The sequence below is a fragment of the Electrophorus electricus genome, chromosome 2 (assembly GCF_041902795.1).
Source record: "Electrophorus electricus isolate QZ-2024a chromosome 2, ASM4190279v1, whole genome shotgun sequence".
NCBI lineage: Eukaryota > Metazoa > Chordata > Actinopteri > Gymnotiformes > Gymnotidae > Electrophorus > Electrophorus electricus.
In genome coordinates, this window is record NC_137498.1 from 4,773,560 (window position 1) to 4,793,944 (window position 20,385).

A 20,385-nucleotide genomic window follows, 5' to 3' on the forward strand; every position below is an offset into this window, starting at 1 on the left:
CCTGGAAAGCAAATGCATTGACCACTACTCTAGAAAAATCAAGAGTGTTCAACATCTATATCAATCAATAATTATACCCCCAAAAGGTCTGGTTGTTAACAGGATTTATGACAAAATGATGCTGCGATTAGACAAGGAGCTTGGCGTCTCAGTCTCAGGACCTAAAGGGCAAACTGCAAAAAGAGAACCACTTCATACACACAACAATTGCCCCACTAGTGTGCTATCAAGAGGGATGTTTCTGCCCAGTTTCAAACTGAGGACCTTTCGTGTGTTTGGCGAATGTGATGACCACTACACTACAGAAACCACTGTTAAAACGTTCTTTGGGCTCACTCTCCAGCTTTTGCTCATTTTTGGCACTTGAAAATCATAGCTTTAAATCTGGCTAAGGAGTCTGACTTCTCAATCATTAGGATGGAAATTCTCACAACCCCACCAAAGTTCTCTTGTTTCTTACCATTTGAGGAACAGACTGTTGCTAACTAGGCATATTATGAAGAGTTTTACTTTATCTCTGTAGTTCCCTCATTGGCATATAGAGCATAACCTATTGCGCAAATTCTGTATGCTTGACATTGCCTTGCAAGGATTTTTTCTTTGCCATAGAATTGATGAAATTAACTTTTGAAATTCAGCTAATTAGCATAACCTCTCTTGGGAAACAAAATGAGAACACACTCACCAAAGTTTATGCTTCCTGTAGTAATGTTTAAGAAACTGGCTTGAATTGTCTTCACCCCATTAGGAGACAAAATTCAAACCCAGCAAGCAATGTTCACTTGTTTCATTGCCTTTGAGAGACAGAATGTTACTCTCTAGGAATAATATGAAGAACTTTACCTGATCACTGGAAACTGTTTCACTGGCATGGAAAGCAATCCCTAGTGCACAGATTCTGCATCATAAACATTGCTTTGCATGGATTTTAATTGGCAGGAGACTAGAAGGAATTTACTTTTAAGAATTAGCTAAGTAGCATAACTTATCTCTGTTAGTAGATCAAATACAGATGCACTCGTGGTGTTTCTGTTTTGTTTACTTTTGTTTGAAATACATGGATTAGCACACCCATCATGCTACAATGAGTTTTACATCATGCCTGTGACAATTGAAATCAGCCTTAAGCACAGCTCCTAAAGCACAGTCCTTGCATCACCGGAGCAAAAGTGTGCTGTATATATTGACTTTCTCAGTTTGCAAATAGAGCCCCAACAGAGAAACTACTGTTTATGTCCATACTAAGATGATAGTAATCTTCTGATCTTGAAATTTTAATTTTGCACAATGTGGAACCAAGTTGCAGAAGAAGACGTTGGGGATTTCACATGAGTTATAGTGCCAGATTTTGGAGTACAGGAATTGGAGAACTCAATCGGAGTAAGTAGGGAGTTCAAAAAATCTTTTCACTCTGCTGCAAGAAGGCCATTCGATTCCCTGATGTCTACTTCAAATACAAGAGTCAGAAACCCAAGAACCAACTACTGTTTCTGCTCAGCTTCAATTCAAGGACCTTTTACGTATAATGCAAAGGTGATGACCACTTCACTACAGAAATCATGCAAAGACTCCTTGATGCAGTATGGTATCAATGCACTTTCAGAACAATCTTTTCACCAACTCATACCCAAAACTGATAATGAGTGCAAGTTATTGAGTAAAAGAATGAATATAATTTATGCCAAAACCTTTCATATTTGCAAGTTCACAAATAGCTGCCATTTTACGCAAATTTAGTGGGTATGTTGGATGGCCTAAAATGCTAATAATGAGCAGATGTACCTAAAATTCAAATGGTTCACAAGTCCAATTTTTCAGAAATATCTGATTCAAACTTGCAGAAAAAATATTGGATAGCTGACAGGAAACCCTCTAGTCCGAGCGACACTTCAGTCCAAACTGGTGGTCCTGGAAAATGGTAGGTTCTGTTCTGGCTTTCTAAACTTATGCAGCAGGGCCATGTGAGATCTTCACTGCTTAAGGCCACAAAACCCGAAGATCTTTTTCTTTGCAGTCCCAATAGTTGTGCTCAGAACCTCACTCATCTCAATTGTACTTTGAAGTCATGAACAGTATTGCCTTCTTTTAATGTTTTGAATACAGTTAAAAAGCAGCTCAGCTGCAGTTCCATGATGCTGAGTTTAAGTTGATTTCCCTGTGCAGTTCTTTAGCCTCACCTGCCCATGCTTCCCTTTGTTCCAACTATTTCAAACAGCAAAAATGGATGAGAAATGCTTCTGCACAGTATATAAACTGGGACCTGTGACCTGGAAAGCAAATGCATTGACCACTACTCTAGAAAAATCAAGAGTGTTCAACATCTATATCAATCAATAATTATACCCCCAAAAGGTCTGGTTGTTAACAGGATTTATGACAAAATGATGCTGCGATTAGACAAGGAGCTTGGCGTCTCAGTCTCAGGACCTAAAGGGCAAACTGCAAAAAGAGAACCACTTCATACACACAACAATTGCCCCACTAGTGTGCTATCAAGAGGGATGTTTCTGCCCAGTTTCAAACTGAGGACCTTTCGTGTGTTTGGCGAATGTGATGACCACTACACTACAGAAACCACTGTTAAAACTTTCTTTGGGCTCACTCTCCAGCTTTTGCTCATTTTTGGCACTTGAAAATCATAGCTTTAAATCTGGCTAAGGAGTCTGACTTCTCAATCATTAGGATGGAAATTCTCACAACCCCACCAAAGTTCTCTTGTTTCTTACCATTTGAGGAACAGACTGTTGCTAACTAGGCATATTATGAAGAGTTTTACTTTATCTCTGTAGTTCCCTCATTGGCATATAGAGCATAACCTATTGCGCAAATTCTGTATGCTTGACATTGCCTTGCAAGGATTTTTTCTTTGCCATAGAATTGATGAAATTAACTTTTGAAATTCAGCTAATTAGCATAACCTCTCTTGGGAAACAAAATGAGAACACACTCACCAAAGTTTATGCTTCCTGTAGTAATGTTTAAGAAACTGGCTTGAATTGTCTTCACCCCATTAGGAGACAAAATTCAAACCCAGCAAGCAATGTTCACTTGTTTCATTGCCTTTGAGAGACAGAATGTTACTCTCTAGGAATAATATGAAGAACTTTACCTGATCACTGGAAACTGTTTCACTGGCATGGAAAGCAATCCCTAGTGCACAGATTCTGCATCATAAACATTGCTTTGCATGGATTTTAATTGGCAGGAGACTAGAAGGAATTTACTTTTAAGAATTAGCTAAGTAGCATAACTTATCTCTGTTAGTAGATCAAATACAGATGCACTCGTGGTGTTTCTGTTTTGTTTACTTTTGTTTGAAATACATGGATTAGCACACCCATCATGCTACAATGAGTTTTACATCATGCCTGTGACAATTGAAATCAGCCTTAAGCACAGCTCCTAAAGCACAGTCCTTGCATCACCGGAGCAAAAGTGTGCTGTATATATTGACTTTCTCAGTTTGCAAATAGAGCCCCAACAGAGAAACTACTGTTTATGTCCATACTAAGATGATAGTAATCTTCTGATCTTGAAATTTTAATTTTGCACAATGTGGAACCAAGTTGCAGAAGAAGACGTTGGGGATTTCACATGAGTTATAGTGCCAGATTTTGGAGTACAGGAATTGGAGAACTCAATCGGAGTAAGTAGGGAGTTCAAAAAATCTTTTCACTCTGCTGCAAGAAGGCCATTCGATTCCCTGATGTCTACTTCAAATACAAGAGTCAGAAACCCAAGAACCAACTACTGTTTCTGCTCAGCTTCAATTCAAGGACCTTTTACGTATAATGCAAAGGTGATGACCACTTCACTACAGAAATCATGCAAAGACTCCTTGATGCAGTATGGTATCAATGCACTTTCAGAACAATCTTTTCACCAACTCATACCCAAAACTGATAATGAGTGCAAGTTATTGAGTAAAAGAATGAATATAATTTATGCCAAAACCTTTCATATTTGCAAGTTCACAAATAGCTGCCATTTTACGCAAATTTAGTGGGTATGTTGGATGGCCTAAAATGCTAATAATGAGCAGATGTACCTAAAATTCAAATGGTTCACAAGTCCAATTTTTCAGAAATATCTGATTCAAACTTGCAGAAAAAATATTGGATAGCTGACAGGAAACCCTCTAGTCCGAGCGACACTTCAGTCCAAACTGGTGGTCCTGGAAAATGGTAGGTTCTGTTCTGGCTTTCTAAACTTATGCAGCAGGGCCATGTGAGATCTTCACTGCTTAAGGCCACAAAACCCGAAGATCTTTTTCTTTGCAGTCCCAATAGTTGTGCTCAGAACCTCACTCATCTCAATTGTACTTTGAAGTCATGAACAGTATTGCCTTCTTTTAATGTTTTGAATACAGTTAAAAAGCAGCTCAGCTGCAGTTCCATGATGCTGAGTTTAAGTTGATTTCCCTGTGCAGTTCTTTAGCCTCACCTGCCCATGCTTCCCTTTGTTCCAACTATTTCAAACAGCAAAAATGGATGAGAAATGCTTCTGCACAGTATATAAACTGGGACCTGTGACCTGGAAAGCAAATGCATTGACCACTACTCTAGAAAAATCAAGAGTGTTCAACATCTATATCAATCAATAATTATACCCCCAAAAGGTCTGGTTGTTAACAGGATTTATGACAAAATGATGCTGCGATTAGACAAGGAGCTTGGCGTCTCAGTCTCAGGACCTAAAGGGCAAACTGCAAAAAGAGAACCACTTCATACACACAACAATTGCCCCACTAGTGTGCTATCAAGAGGGATGTTTCTGCCCAGTTTCAAACTGAGGACCTTTCGTGTGTTTGGCGAATGTGATGACCACTACACTACAGAAACCACTGTTAAAACGTTCTTTGGGCTCACTCTCCAGCTTTTGCTCATTTTTGGCACTTGAAAATCATAGCTTTAAATCTGGCTAAGGAGTCTGACTTCTCAATCATTAGGATGGAAATTCTCACAACCCCACCAAAGTTCTCTTGTTTCTTACCATTTGAGGAACAGACTGTTGCTAACTAGGCATATTATGAAGAGTTTTACTTTATCTCTGTAGTTCCCTCATTGGCATATAGAGCATAACCTATTGCGCAAATTCTGTATGCTTGACATTGCCTTGCAAGGATTTTTTCTTTGCCATAGAATTGATGAAATTAACTTTTGAAATTCAGCTAATTAGCATAACCTCTCTTGGGAAACAAAATGAGAACACACTCACCAAAGTTTATGCTTCCTGTAGTAATGTTTAAGAAACTGGCTTGAATTGTCTTCACCCCATTAGGAGACAAAATTCAAACCCAGCAAGCAATGTTCACTTGTTTCATTGCCTTTGAGAGACAGAATGTTACTCTCTAGGAATAATATGAAGAACTTTACCTGATCACTGGAAACTGTTTCACTGGCATGGAAAGCAATCCCTAGTGCACAGATTCTGCATCATAAACATTGCTTTGCATGGATTTTAATTGGCAGGAGACTAGAAGGAATTTACTTTTAAGAATTAGCTAAGTAGCATAACTTATCTCTGTTAGTAGATCAAATACAGATGCACTCGTGGTGTTTCTGTTTTGTTTACTTTTGTTTGAAATACATGGATTAGCACACCCATCATGCTACAATGAGTTTTACATCATGCCTGTGACAATTGAAATCAGCCTTAAGCACAGCTCCTAAAGCACAGTCCTTGCATCACCGGAGCAAAAGTGTGCTGTATATATTGACTTTCTCAGTTTGCAAATAGAGCCCCAACAGAGAAACTACTGTTTATGTCCATACTAAGATGATAGTAATCTTCTGATCTTGAAATTTTAATTTTGCACAATGTGGAACCAAGTTGCAGAAGAAGACGTTGGGGATTTCACATGAGTTATAGTGCCAGATTTTGGAGTACAGGAATTGGAGAACTCAATCGGAGTAAGTAGGGAGTTCAAAAAATCTTTTCACTCTGCTGCAAGAAGGCCATTCGATTCCCTGATGTCTACTTCAAATACAAGAGTCAGAAACCCAAGAACCAACTACTGTTTCTGCTCAGCTTCAATTCAAGGACCTTTTACGTATAATGCAAAGGTGATGACCACTTCACTACAGAAATCATGCAAAGACTCCTTGATGCAGTATGGTATCAATGCACTTTCAGAACAATCTTTTCACCAACTCATACCCAAAACTGATAATGAGTGCAAGTTATTGAGTAAAAGAATGAATATAATTTATGCCAAAACCTTTCATATTTGCAAGTTCACAAATAGCTGCCATTTTACGCAAATTTAGTGGGTATGTTGGATGGCCTAAAATGCTAATAATGAGCAGATGTACCTAAAATTCAAATGGTTCACAAGTCCAATTTTTCAGAAATATCTGATTCAAACTTGCAGAAAAAATATTGGATAGCTGACAGGAAACCCTCTAGTCCGAGCGACACTTCAGTCCAAACTGGTGGTCCTGGAAAATGGTAGGTTCTGTTCTGGCTTTCTAAACTTATGCAGCAGGGCCATGTGAGATCTTCACTGCTTAAGGCCACAAAACCCGAAGATCTTTTTCTTTGCAGTCCCAATAGTTGTGCTCAGAACCTCACTCATCTCAATTGTACTTTGAAGTCATGAACAGTATTGCCTTCTTTTAATGTTTTGAATACAGTTAAAAAGCAGCTCAGCTGCAGTTCCATGATGCTGAGTTTAAGTTGATTTCCCTGTGCAGTTCTTTAGCCTCACCTGCCCATGCTTCCCTTTGTTCCAACTATTTCAAACAGCAAAAATGGATGAGAAATGCTTCTGCACAGTATATAAACTGGGACCTGTGACCTGGAAAGCAAATGCATTGACCACTACTCTAGAAAAATCAAGAGTGTTCAACATCTATATCAATCAATAATTATACCCCCAAAAGGTCTGGTTGTTAACAGGATTTATGACAAAATGATGCTGCGATTAGACAAGGAGCTTGGCGTCTCAGTCTCAGGACCTAAAGGGCAAACTGCAAAAAGAGAACCACTTCATACACACAACAATTGCCCCACTAGTGTGCTATCAAGAGGGATGTTTCTGCCCAGTTTCAAACTGAGGACCTTTCGTGTGTTTGGCGAATGTGATGACCACTACACTACAGAAACCACTGTTAAAACGTTCTTTGGGCTCACTCTCCAGCTTTTGCTCATTTTTGGCACTTGAAAATCATAGCTTTAAATCTGGCTAAGGAGTCTGACTTCTCAATCATTAGGATGGAAATTCTCACAACCCCACCAAAGTTCTCTTGTTTCTTACCATTTGAGGAACAGACTGTTGCTAACTAGGCATATTATGAAGAGTTTTACTTTATCTCTGTAGTTCCCTCATTGGCATATAGAGCATAACCTATTGCGCAAATTCTGTATGCTTGACATTGCCTTGCAAGGATTTTTTCTTTGCCATAGAATTGATGAAATTAACTTTTGAAATGCAGCTAATTAGCATAACCTCTCTTGGGAAACAAAATGAGAACACACTCACCAAAGTTTATGCTTCCTGTAGTAATGTTTAAGAAACTGGCTTGAATTGTCTTCACCCCATTAGGAGACAAAATTCAAACCCAGCAAGCAATGTTCACTTGTTTCATTGCCTTTGAGAGACAGAATGTTACTCTCTAGGAATAATATGAAGAACTTTACCTGATCACTGGAAACTGTTTCACTGGCATGGAAAGCAATCCCTAGTGCACAGATTCTGCATCATAAACATTGCTTTGCATGGATTTTAATTGGCAGGAGACTAGAAGGAATTTACTTTTAAGAATTAGCTAAGTAGCATAACTTATCTCTGTTAGTAGATCAAATACAGATGCACTCGTGGTGTTTCTGTTTTGTTTACTTTTGTTTGAAATACATGGATTAGCACACCCATCATGCTACAATGAGTTTTACATCATGCCTGTGACAATTGAAATCAGCCTTAAGCACAGCTCCTAAAGCACAGTCCTTGCATCACCGGAGCAAAAGTGTGCTGTATATATTGACTTTCTCAGTTTGCAAATAGAGCCCCAACAGAGAAACTACTGTTTATGTCCATACTAAGATGATAGTAATCTTCTGATCTTGAAATTTTAATTTTGCACAATGTGGAACCAAGTTGCAGAAGAAGACGTTGGGGATTTCACATGAGTTATAGTGCCAGATTTTGGAGTACAGGAATTGGAGAACTCAATCGGAGTAAGTAGGGAGTTCAAAAAATCTTTTCACTCTGCTGCAAGAAGGCCATTCGATTCCCTGATGTCTACTTCAAATACAAGAGTCAGAAACCCAAGAACCAACTACTGTTTCTGCTCAGCTTCAATTCAAGGACCTTTTACGTATAATGCAAAGGTGATGACCACTTCACTACAGAAATCATGCAAAGACTCCTTGATGCAGTATGGTATCAATGCACTTTCAGAACAATCTTTTCACCAACTCATACCCAAAACTGATAATGAGTGCAAGTTATTGAGTAAAAGAATGAATATAATTTATGCCAAAACCTTTCATATTTGCAAGTTCACAAATAGCTGCCATTTTACGCAAATTTAGTGGGTATGTTGGATGGCCTAAAATGCTAATAATGAGCAGATGTACCTAAAATTCAAATGGTTCACAAGTCCAATTTTTCAGAAATATCTGATTCAAACTTGCAGAAAAAATATTGGATAGCTGACAGGAAACCCTCTAGTCCGAGCGACACTTCAGTCCAAACTGGTGGTCCTGGAAAATGGTAGGTTCTGTTCTGGCTTTCTAAACTTATGCAGCAGGGCCATGTGAGATCTTCACTGCTTAAGGCCACAAAACCCGAAGATCTTTTTCTTTGCAGTCCCAATAGTTGTGCTCAGAACCTCACTCATCTCAATTGTACTTTGAAGTCATGAACAGTATTGCCTTCTTTTAATGTTTTGAATACAGTTAAAAAGCAGCTCAGCTGCAGTTCCATGATGCTGAGTTTAAGTTGATTTCCCTGTGCAGTTCTTTAGCCTCACCTGCCCATGCTTCCCTTTGTTCCAACTATTTCAAACAGCAAAAATGGATGAGAAATGCTTCTGCACAGTATATAAACTGGGACCTGTGACCTGGAAAGCAAATGCATTGACCACTACTCTAGAAAAATCAAGAGTGTTCAACATCTATATCAATCAATAATTATACCCCCAAAAGGTCTGGTTGTTAACAGGATTTATGACAAAATGATGCTGCGATTAGACAAGGAGCTTGGCGTCTCAGTCTCAGGACCTAAAGGGCAAACTGCAAAAAGAGAACCACTTCATACACACAACAATTGCCCCACTAGTGTGCTATCAAGAGGGATGTTTCTGCCCAGTTTCAAACTGAGGACCTTTCGTGTGTTTGGCGAATGTGATGACCACTACACTACAGAAACCACTGTTAAAACGTTCTTTGGGCTCACTCTCCAGCTTTTGCTCATTTTTGGCACTTGAAAATCATAGCTTTAAATCTGGCTAAGGAGTCTGACTTCTCAATCATTAGGATGGAAATTCTCACAACCCCACCAAAGTTCTCTTGTTTCTTACCATTTGAGGAACAGACTGTTGCTAACTAGGCATATTATGAAGAGTTTTACTTTATCTCTGTAGTTCCCTCATTGGCATATAGAGCATAACCTATTGCGCAAATTCTGTATGCTTGACATTGCCTTGCAAGGATTTTTTCTTTGCCATAGAATTGATGAAATTAACTTTTGAAATTCAGCTAATTAGCATAACCTCTCTTGGGAAACAAAATGAGAACACACTCACCAAAGTTTATGCTTCCTGTAGTAATGTTTAAGAAACTGGCTTGAATTGTCTTCACCCCATTAGGAGACAAAATTCAAACCCAGCAAGCAATGTTCACTTGTTTCATTGCCTTTGAGAGACAGAATGTTACTCTCTAGGAATAATATGAAGAACTTTACCTGATCACTGGAAACTGTTTCACTGGCATGGAAAGCAATCCCTAGTGCACAGATTCTGCATCATAAACATTGCTTTGCATGGATTTTAATTGGCAGGAGACTAGAAGGAATTTACTTTTAAGAATTAGCTAAGTAGCATAACTTATCTCTGTTAGTAGATCAAATACAGATGCACTCGTGGTGTTTCTGTTTTGTTTACTTTTGTTTGAAATACATGGATTAGCACACCCATCATGCTACAATGAGTTTTACATCATGCCTGTGACAATTGAAATCAGCCTTAAGCACAGCTCCTAAAGCACAGTCCTTGCATCACCGGAGCAAAAGTGTGCTGTATATATTGACTTTCTCAGTTTGCAAATAGAGCCCCAACAGAGAAACTACTGTTTATGTCCATACTAAGATGATAGTAATCTTCTGATCTTGAAATTTTAATTTTGCACAATGTGGAACCAAGTTGCAGAAGAAGACGTTGGGGATTTCACATGAGTTATAGTGCCAGATTTTGGAGTACAGGAATTGGAGAACTCAATCGGAGTAAGTAGGGAGTTCAAAAAATCTTTTCACTCTGCTGCAAGAAGGCCATTCGATTCCCTGATGTCTACTTCAAATACAAGAGTCAGAAACCCAAGAACCAACTACTGTTTCTGCTCAGCTTCAATTCAAGGACCTTTTACGTATAATGCAAAGGTGATGACCACTTCACTACAGAAATCATGCAAAGACAGCTTGATGCAGTATGGTATCAATGCACTTTCAGAACAATCTTTTCACCAACTCATACCCAAAACTGATAATGAGTGCAAGTTATTGAGTAAAAGAATGAATAACATTTATGCCAAAACCTTTCATATTAGCAAGTTCACAAATAGCTGCCATTTTACGCAAATTTAGTGGGTATGTTGGATGGCCTAAAATGCTAATAATGAGCAGATGTACCTAAAATTCAATTGGTTCACAATTCCAATTTTTCAGAAATATCTGATTCAAACTTGCAGAAAAAATATTGGATAGCTGACAGGAAACCCTCTAGTCCGAGCGACACTTCAGTCCAAACTGGTGGTCCTGGAAAATGGTAGGTTCTGTTCTGGCTTTCTAAACTTATGCAGCAGGGCCATGTGAGATCTTCACTGCTTAAGGCCATAAAACCCGAAGATCTTTTTCTTTGCAGTCCCAATAGTTGTGCTCAGAACCTGACTCATCTCAATTGTACTTTGAAGTCATGAACAGTATTGCCTTCTTTTAACGTTTTGAATACAGTTAAAAAGCAGCTCAGCTGCAGTTCCATGATGCTGAGTTTAAGTTGATTTCCCTGTGCAGTTCTTTAGCCTCACCTGCCCATGCTTCCCTTTGTTCCAACTATTTCAAACAGCAAAAATGGATGAGAAATGCTTCTGCACAGTATATAAACTGGGACCTGTGACCTGGAAAGCAAATGCATTGACCACTACTCTAGAAAAATCAAGAGTGTTCAACATCTATATCAATCAATAATTATACCCCCAAAAGGTCTGGTTGTTAACAGGATTTATGACAAAATGATGCTGCGATTAGACAAGGAGCTTGGCGTCTCAGTCTCAGGACCTAAAGGGCAAACTGCAAAAAGAGAACCACTTCATACACTGTTTACAAACAACAATTGCCCCACTAGTGTGCTATCAAGAGGGATGTTTCTGCCCAGTTTCGAACTGAGGACCTTTCGCGTGTTAGGCGAATGTGATGACCACTACACTACAGAAACCACTGTTAACAGATTCTTTGGGCTCACTCTCCAGCTTTTGCTCATTTTTGGCACTTGAAAATCATAGCTTTAAATCTGGCTAAGGAGTCTGACTTCTCAATCATTAGGATGGAAATTCTCACAACCCCACCAAAGTTCTCTTGTTTCTTACCATTTGAGGAACAGACTGTTGCTAACTAGGCATATTATGAAGAGTTTTACTTTATCTCTGTAGTTCCCTCATTGGCATATAGAGCATAACCTATTGCGCAAATTCTGTATGCTTGACATTGCCTTGCAAGGATTTTTTCTTTGCCATAGAATTGATGAAATTAACTTTTGAAATTCAGCTAATTAGCATAACCTCTGTTGGGAAACAAAATGAGAACACACTCACCAAAGTTTATGCTTCCTGTAGTAATGTTTAAGAAACTGGCTTGAATTGTCTTCACCCCATTAGGACGCAAAATTCAAACCCAGCAACCAATGTTTACTTGTTTCATTGCCTTTGAGAGACAGAATGTTACTCTCTAGGAATAATATGAAGAACTTTACCTGATCACTGGAAGCTGTTTCATTGGCATGGAAAGCAGTCCCTAGTGCACAAATTCTGCATCATTAACATTGCTTTGCATAGATTTTAATTGTCAGGAGACTATAAGGATGTTACTTTTAAGAATTAGCTAAGTAGCATAACTTATCTCTGTTAGGAGATCAAATACAGATGCACTCGTGGAGTTTCTGTTTTGTTTAATTTTGTTTGAAATACATGGATTAGCACACCCATCATGCTACAATGAGTTTTACATCATCCCTGTGACAATTGAAATCAGCCTTAAACACAGCTCCTAAAGCACAGTCCTTGCATCACCGGAGGACAAGCCTGCTGCATATATTGACTTTCTCGGTTTGCAAATGGAGACAGTGATGGGATATTTTTTTCCAACAGAGAAGCTACTCTTTATGTCCATACTAAGATGCTAGTAATCTTCTGATCTTGAAATTTCCATTTTGCACAATGTAGAACCAAGTTGCAGACGAAGAGGTTAGGGATTTCACATGCGTTATAGTGCCGGAGTTTGGAGTACAGGACTTGGAGAACTCAATTGAAGTAACTAGGGAGTTCAGAAAATCATTTCCCTCTGCTGCAAGAAGGCCATTCGATTCCCTGGTGTCTACTTCAAATAGAAGACACAGAAACCAAAGAACCAGCTAATGTTTCTGCTCAGCTTCAATTCAAGGTCCTTTCACACATAATGCAAACGTGATGACCAATTCACTACAGACACCATGCAAAAATGCCTTGATGCAGTATGGTATCACTGCAATTTCAGAACAATTTTTTCACCAGCTCATCCCCAAAACTGAAAATGTGTGCAAATTATTTAGGAGAAAGAATGAACATCATTTAGGCCAAAACCTTTCATATTTGGAAGTTCACAAATAGCTGCCATTTTATGCAAATTTCGTGGGTATGTTGGATGGCCTAAAATGCGTTTCATGAGCAGACGTACCTAAAATTCAAATGGTTCACAATTGTAATTTTCAGAAATATCTGATTCAAACTGTCAGAAAAAAATGCTGTTTAGCTGAAAGGGAACCCTCTAGTCCGACCTACACATCAGTCCAAACTGGTGGTCCTGGAAAATTGTAGGTTCTGTTCTTGCTTTCTAAACCTATGTAGCAGGGCCGTGTGAGCTCTTCACTGCTTAAGGCCATAAAAACCGAAGATCTCTTTCATTGCAGTCCCAATAGTTGTCCTCAGAACCTCACTCCTCTCAATTCTACCTTGAAGTCATGAACAGTATTGCCTTCTTTTACCATTTTGAGTGCAGTTAAAAAGCAGCTCAGCTGCAGTTCCATGATGCTGAGTTTAAGTTGATTTCCCTGTGCAGTTCTTTAGCCTCGCCTGCCCATGCTTCCCTTTGTTCCAACCATTTTATACAGTAAACACCAAAAATGGATGAAAGAGAAATGCTTCTGCACAGTATGGAAGCTGGGACATGTGACCTGGAAAGCAAATGCAATGACCACTACTCTAGACAAATCAAGAGAGTTCAAGATCTATATCAATCAATAATGATCCCCCAAAAAGGTCTTTTAGTCAACAGGATTTATGCCAAAATGATGTTGCGATTAGACAAGGAGCTTGGTGCCTCAGTCTGAGGACCTAAAGGGCAAACCGCACAAAGAGTCTCCCACTTGATACACTGCTTACAAAAAGCACGTGCCCAACTACTGTGCTATCAAGAGGGATGTTTCTGCCAGGTATGGAACAGAGGACCTTTCTCGTGTCAGGCGAACATGCTGAGCACTACACTACAGAAACCACTTTAAAATGCTTCTTTGCCTCTCCAGCTTTTGCTCATTTTTGGGGCTTGAAAATCATAGCTTTAAATCTAGCTAAGCAGTATGACTTCTCAAGCATTAGGATGAAAATTCAGACAACCCCACCAAAGTTCTCTTGTTTCCTACCCTTCGAGAAACAGACTGTTGCTAACTAGGCATAATATGAAGAGTTTTACTTTATCTCTGTAGTTCTCTCATTGGCATTTAGAGCATAACCTATTGCACAAATTGTGTATGCTTGATATTGCCTTGCAAGGATTTGTTCTTTGCCATAGACTTGATGAAAGTAACTTTTAAATTTCAGCTAATTAGCATAACCTCTGTTAGGAAACAAAATGAGAACACACTCACTAAAGTTTATGCTTGAAAGACTTGAATTAGAATAGCCATTATGCTAAGAGTTTTAATTAATCAGCTTGGCTATTAATTAAGGAGCCTGACTTTTCTCTGTGAAGAACGGCTCTCCAATCAATTAAAAGGACAGCAGTTACACATCTACCAAGAGTCGTGTTTCTGCCTGGTATCGAGCCAGGGACCTTTCGCGTGTGAGGCAAACGTGATAACCACTACACTACAGAAACCCTACAGCACTGGCCGTTCAGGATCAGCCCAGCATTTCCTCCTTTTTGGTGCCTGCAAGGCATAGTTTAAAAACTGGCTTGAATTGTCTTCTCCCCGTTAGGACGCAAAATTCAATCCCACCAAGCAATGTTTTCTTGTTTCATTGCCTTTGAGAGACAGAATGTTACTCCCTAGGAATAATATGAAGAGTTTTACCAGATCACTGTAGGCTTATTCATCGGCATGGAAAGCAGTCCCTAGTGCACAAATTCTGCATCATTAACATTGCTTTGCATAGATTTTAATTGTCAGGAGACTATAAGGATGTTACTTTTAAGAATTAGCTAAGTAGCATAACTTATCTCTGTTAGGAGATCAAATACAGATGCACTCGTGGAGTTTCTGTTTTGTTTAATTTTGTTTGAAATACATGGATTAGCACACCCATCATGCTACAATGAGTTTTACATCATCCCTGTGACAATTGAAATCAGCCTTAAACACAGCTCCTAAAGCACAGTCCTTGCATCACCGGAGGACAAGCCTGCTGCATATATTGACTTTCTCGGTTTGCAAATGGAGACAGTGATGGGATATTTTTTTCCAACAGAGAAGCTACTCTTTATGTCCATACTAAGATGCTAGTAATCTTCTGATCTTGAAATTTCCATTTTGCACAATGTAGAACCAAGTTGCAGACGAAGAGGTTAGGGATTTCACATGCGTTATAGTGCCGGAGTTTGGAGTACAGGACTTGGAGAACTCAATTGAAGTAACTAGGGAGTTCAGAAAATCATTTCCCTCTGCTGCAAGAAGGCCATTCGATTCCCTGGTGTCTACTTCAAATAGAAGACACAGAAACCAAAGAACCAGCTAATGTTTCTGCTCAGCTTCAATTCAAGGTCCTTTCACACATAATGCAAACGTGATGACCAATTCACTACAGACACCATGCAAAAATGCCTTGATGCAGTATGGTATCACTGCAATTTCAGATCAATTTTTTCACCAGCTCATCACCAAAACTGAAAATGTGTGCAAATTATTTAGGAGAAAGAATGAACATCATTTATGCCAAAACCTTTCATATTTGGAAGTTCACAAATAGCTGCCATTTTATGCAAATTTCGTGGGTATGTTGGATGGCCTAAAATGCGTTTCATGAGCAGACGTACCTAAAATTCAAATGGTTCACAATTGTAATTTTCAGAAATATCTGATTCAAACTGTCAGAAAAAAAATGCTGTTTAGCTGAAAGGGAACCCTCTAGTCCGACCTACACATCAGTCCAAACTGGTGGTCCTGGAAAATTGTAGGTTCTGTTCTTGCTTTCTAAACCTATGTAGCAGGGCCGTGTGAGCTCTTCACTGCTTAAGGCCATAAAAACCGAAGATCTCTTTCATTGCAGTCCCAATAGTTGTCCTCAGAACCTCACTCCTCTCAATTCTACCTTGAAGTCATGAACAGTATTGCCTTCTTTTACCATTTTGAGTGCAGTTAAAAAGCAGCTCAGCTGCAGTTCCATGATGCTGAGTTTAAGTTGATTTCCCTGTGCAGTTCTTTAGCCTCGCCTGCCCATGCTTCCCTTTGTTCCAACCATTTTATACAGTAAACACCAAAAATGGATGAAAGAGAAATGCTTCTGCACAGTATGGAAGCTGGGACATGTGACCTGGAAAGCAAATGCAATGACCACTACTCTAGACAAATCAAGAGAGTTCAAGATCTATATCAATCAATAATGATCCCCCAAAAAGGTCTTTTAGTCAACAGGATTTATGCCAAAATGATGTTGCGATTAGACAAGGAGCTTGGTGCCTCAGTCTGAGGACCTAAAGGGCAAACCGCACAAAGAGTCTCCCACTTGATACACTGCTTACAAAAAGCACGTGCCCAACTACTGTGCTATCAAGAGGGATGTTTCTGCCAGGTATGGAACAGAGGACCTTTCTCGTGTCAGGCGAACATGCTGAGCACTACACTACAGAAACCACTTTAAAATGCTTCTTTGCCTCTCCAGCTTTTGCTCATTTTTGGGGCTTGAAAATCATAGCTTTAAATCTAGCTAAGCAGTATGACTTCTCAAGCATTAGGATGAAAATTCAGACAACCCCACCAAAGTTCTCTTGTTTCCTACCCTTCGAGAAACAGACTGTTGCTAACTAGGCATAATATGAAGAGTTTTACTTTATCTCTGTAGTTCTCTCATTGGCATTTAGAGCATAACCTATTGCACAAATTGTGTATGCTTGATATTGCCTTGCAAGGATTTGTTCTTTGCCATAGACTTGATGAAAGTAACTTTTAAATTTCAGCTAATTAGCATAACCTCTGTTAGGAAACAAAATGAGAACACAATCACTAAAGTTTATACTTGAAAGACTTGAATTAGAATAGCCATTATGCTAAGAGTTTTAATTAATCAGCTTGGCTATTAATTAAGGAGCCTGACTTTTCTCTGTGAAGAACGGCTCTCCATTCAATTAAAAGGACAGCAGTTACACATCTACCAAGAGTCGTGTTTCTGCCTGGTATCGAGCCAGGGACCTTTCGCGTGTGAGGCAAACGTGATAACCACTACACTACAGAAACCCTACAGCACTAGCCGTTCAGGATCAGCCCAGCATTTCCTCCTTTTTGGTGCCTGCAAGGCATAGTTTAAAAACTGGCTTGAATTGTCTTCTCCCCGTTAGGACGCAAAATTCAATCCCACCAAGCAATGTTTTCTTGTTTCATTGCCTTTGAGAGACAGAATGTTACTCCCTAGGAATAATATGAAGAGTTTTACCGGACCACTGTAGGCTTATTCATCGGCATGGAAAGCAGTCCCTAGTGCACAAATTCTGCATCATTAACATTGCTTTGCATAGATTTTAATTGTCTGGAGACTATAAGGATGTTACTTTTAAGAATTAGCTAAGTAGCATAACTTATCTCTGTTAGGAGATCAAATACAGATGCACTCGTGGAGTTTCTGTTTTGTTTAATTTTGTTTGAAATACATGGATTAGCACACCCCATCATGCTACAATGAGTTTTACATCATCCCTGTGACAATTGAAATCAGCCTTAAACACAGCTCCTAAAGCACAGTCCTTGCATCACCGGAGGACAAGCCTGCTGCATATATTGACTTTCTCGGTTTGCAAATGGAGACAGTGATGGGATATTTTTTTCCAACAGAGAAGCTACTCTTTATGTCCATACTAAGATGCTAGTAATCTTCTGATCTTGAAATTTCCATTTTGCACAATGTAGAACCAAGTTGCAGACGAAGAGGTTAGGGATTTCACATGCGTTATAGTGCCGGAGTTTGGAGTACAGGACTTGGAGAACTCAATTGAAGTAACTATGGAGTTCAGAAAATCATTTCCCTCTGCTGCAAGAAGGCCATTCGATTCCCTGGTGTCTACTTCAAATAGAAGACACAGAAACAAAAGAACCAGCTAATGTTTCTGCTCAGCTTCAATTCAAGGTCCTTTCACACATAATGCAAACGTGATGACCAATTCACTACAGACACCATGCAAAAATGCCTTGATGCAGTATGGTATCACTGCAATTTCAGATCAATTTTTTCACCAGCTCATCCCCAAAACTGAAAATGTGTGCAAATTATTTAGGAGAAAGAATGAACATCATTTATGCCAAAACCTTTCATATTTGGAAGTTCACAAATAGCTGCCATTTTATGCAAATTTCGTGGGTATGTTGGATGGCCTAAAATGCGTTTCATGAGCAGACGTACCTAAAATTCAAATGGTTCACAATTGTAATTTTCAGAAATATCTGATTCAAACTGTCAGAAAAAAAATGCTGTTTAGCTGAAAGGGAACCCTCTAGTCCGACCTACACATCAGTCCAAACTGGTGGTCCTGGAAAATTGTAGGTTCTGTTCTTGCTTTCTAAACCTATGTAGCAGGGCCGTGTGAGCTCTTCACTGCTTAAGGCCATAAAAACCGAAGATCTCTTTCATTGCAGTCCCAATAGTTGTCCTCAGAACCTCACTCCTCTCAATTCTACCTTGAAGTCATGAACAGTATTGCCTTCTTTTACCATTTTGAGTGCAGTTAAAAAGCAGCTCAGCTGCAGTTCCATGATGCTGAGTTTAAGTTGATTTCCCTGTGCAGTTCTTTAGCCTCGCCTGCCCATGCTTCCCTTTGTTCCAACCATTTTATACAGTAAACACCAAAAATGGATGAAAGAGAAATGCTTCTGCACAGTATGGAAGCTGGGACATGTGACCTGGAAAGCAAATGCAATGACCACTACTCTAGACAAATCAAGAGAGTTCAAGATCTATATCAATCAATAATGATCCCCCAAAAAGGTCTTTTAGTCAACAGGATTTATGACAAAATGATGTTGCGATTAGACAAGGAGCTTGGTGCCTCAGTCTGAGGACCTAAAGGGCAAACCGCACAAAGAGTCTCCCACTTGATACACTGCTTACAAAAAGCACGTGCCCAACTACTGTGCTATCAAGAGGGATGTTTCTGCCAGGTATGGAACAGAGGACCTTTCTCGTGTCAGGCGAACATGCTGAGCACTACACTACAGAAACCACTTTAAAATGCTTCTTTGCCTCTCCAGCTTTTGCTCATTTTTGGGGCTTGAAAATCATAGCTTTAAATCTAGCTAAGCAGTATGACTTCTCAAGCATTAGGATGAAAATTCAGACAACCCCACCAAAGTTCTCTTGTTTCCTACCCTTCGAGAAACAGACTGTTGCTAACTAGGCATAATATGAAGAGTTTTACTTTATCTCTGTAGTTCTCTCATTGGCATTTAGAGCATAACCTATTGCACAAATTGTGTATGCTTGATATTGCCTTGCAAGGATTTGTTCTTTGCCATAGACTTGATGAAAGTAACTTTTAAATTTCAGCTAATTAGCATAACCTCTGTTAGGAAACAAAATGAGAACACACTCACTAAAGTTTATGCTTGAAAGACTTGAATTAGAATAGCCATTATGCTAAGAGTTTTAATTAATCAGCTTGGCTATTAATTAAGGAGCCTGACTTTTCTCTGTGAAGAACGGCTCTCCATTCAATTAAAAGGACAGCAGTTACACATCTACCAAGAGTCGTGTTTCTGCCTGGTATCGAGCCAGGGACCTTTCGCGTGTGAGGCAAACATGATAACCACTACACTACAGAAACCCTACAGCACTAGCAGTTCAGGATCAGCCCAGCATTTCCTCCTTTTTGGTGCCTGCAAGGCATAGTTTAAAAACTGGATTGAATTGTCTTCTCCCCGTTAGGACGCAAAATTCAATCCCACCAAGCAATGTTTTCTTGTTTCATTGCCTTTGAGAGACAGAATGTTACTCCCTAGGAATAATATGAAGAGTTTTACCGGATCACTGTAGGCTTATTCATCGGCATGGAAAGCAGTCCCTAGTGCACAAATTCTGCATCATTAACATTGCTTTGCATAGATTTTAATTGTCTGGAGACTATAAGGATGTTACTTTTAAGAATTAGCTAAGTAGCATAACTTATCTCTGTTAGGAGATCAAATACAGATGCACTCGTGGAGTTTCTGTTTTGTTTAATTTTGTTTGAAATACATGGATTAGCACACCCATCATGCTACAATGAGTTTTACATCATCCCTGTGACAATTGAAATCAGCCTTAAACACAGCTCCTAAAGCACAGTCCTTGCATCACCGGAGGACAAGCCTGCTGCATATATTGACTTTCTCGGTTTGCAAATGGAGACAGTGATGGGATATTTTTTTCCAACAGAGAAGCTACTCTTTATGTCCATACTAAGATGCTAGTAATCTTCTGATCTTGAAATTTCCATTTTGCACAATGTAGAACCAAGTTGCAGACGAA

At 39.3% G+C, this 20,385-nt stretch overlaps 4 non-coding genes across 4 annotated transcripts; all 4 read right to left on the bottom strand.

Annotated features, from left to right (window-relative positions):
- Positions 1-11,575: 11,575 nt before the first annotated feature.
- On the bottom strand, positions 11,576-11,648 carry trnav-aac (transfer RNA valine (anticodon AAC)). The gene has a single exon. It is a non-coding gene; the product is annotated as a tRNA-Val (tRNA).
- Positions 11,649-14,484: 2,836 nt separating this feature from the next.
- trnav-cac (transfer RNA valine (anticodon CAC)) lies at positions 14,485-14,557 on the bottom strand. Its single transcript has one exon. It is a non-coding gene; the product is annotated as a tRNA-Val (tRNA).
- A 2,499-nt stretch (positions 14,558-17,056) lies between these two features.
- On the bottom strand, positions 17,057-17,129 carry trnav-cac (transfer RNA valine (anticodon CAC)). Its single transcript has one exon. It is a non-coding gene; the product is annotated as a tRNA-Val (tRNA).
- Positions 17,130-19,629: 2,500 nt separating this feature from the next.
- Positions 19,630-19,702, bottom strand: trnav-cac (transfer RNA valine (anticodon CAC)). The gene has a single exon. It is a non-coding gene; the product is annotated as a tRNA-Val (tRNA).
- Positions 19,703-20,385: the final 683 nt, after the last annotated feature.